A 1,208-nucleotide genomic window follows, 5' to 3' on the forward strand; every position below is an offset into this window, starting at 1 on the left:
TATTAAAACATGAAAATTATATCGTACAAGAAATGATTATTCATTTGATTAGGATTATCCATTGTTAATTATGTTTTATATTATACTATATATATAATATCTGATTAATGAAAATACAATAACTTATATAATAATACTTTTCAAGTGCACCCTCTCTAATTCACGGAGTACAGCAAAGACAATAGGTACAATCATGGCAGTAGTTGCTGCGTTCGCGACCCACATGGATATAAAAGTAGTCACTATGCAAAGATCACCGATCAGTTTTGCATGGTTGCACCCGAGCGTTTTCATTACAATCAGAGCAATCCGCAGATGCAGATTACTATGTGGCAATAGCGAGTATCAAATTGCCAATAAATACCATGATGGTATCATTCATATAGCAAACACATATCTCCTGAGTATTAAGAATCCCAAATAACACTACAGGTATTAATGATGTTATTCCTATCGGTAGACATTCTGTCATCCAATATCCAGCTACCAGCAGAAGAATGTAGGCACATCTAATTTCCTATGCAATAGAGATTTAATATAACGAAAATTTATTAAAATTATTAGGTAAATATTGACGAAAGGGGACAGAGAGAGAGATATATTAGATAGAGAAAGAGACATGAGGTGAACGAATTCAAGGAATATAACTTTCCATGCAAAGCGACTTCCACTCCATCACCTCCCTGCTAAGGGGCGCACGACTTTCCACGCGAAGCGATTTTCACGAAGCCCACCTTCCTCCTGCTTCGCACTATATGACTTTCCATGCGAAGCGACTTCCATCCTACCTTTCTTTCCCCCCCTCTCCTCTCTCCTACTAAGGAGTGCACGACTTTCCGCACTGTATGACTTTCACGCGAAGCGAGGGATCTCGATCTTTGCGCGCGTGGATTGTCGTGCACTTCTTGATAGGGGAGGGAGAAAGTGGGGTGAAAGTCCACAAGTCATGGAAAGTTGTATTCCTTGAATTTCGTCTTCTCTCCCTGTCTAAAATTATGTGACTCTTCATGTAAAGCAGGGAAATAATTAATTCTGACTGTTAATAACTTTTTAACGAATAACAAGTGACAGCTAAGGCTCAGTTCCACAATTCTAAAACCTGTTGGAGATCACTCAGGATCATGACCTTGACAATATATATCAAGGTCAAGATCCCTTTGGCTCCCTTTTAACAATATTTACCAATCATTATATATATATATATATAT

At 37.8% G+C, this 1,208-nt stretch overlaps 1 pseudogene; it reads right to left on the reverse strand.

Annotated features, from left to right (window-relative positions):
• The window catches only part of LOC108690265, a 13,093-nt pseudogene that overhangs the window by 9,860 nt on the left and 2,025 nt on the right, over positions 1–1,208 (reverse strand).

Source organism: Atta colombica, unplaced genomic scaffold, assembly GCF_001594045.1.
Source record: "Atta colombica isolate Treedump-2 unplaced genomic scaffold, Acol1.0 scaffold302, whole genome shotgun sequence".
In the NCBI taxonomy this organism is placed as follows: Eukaryota; Metazoa; Arthropoda; class Insecta; order Hymenoptera; family Formicidae; genus Atta; species Atta colombica.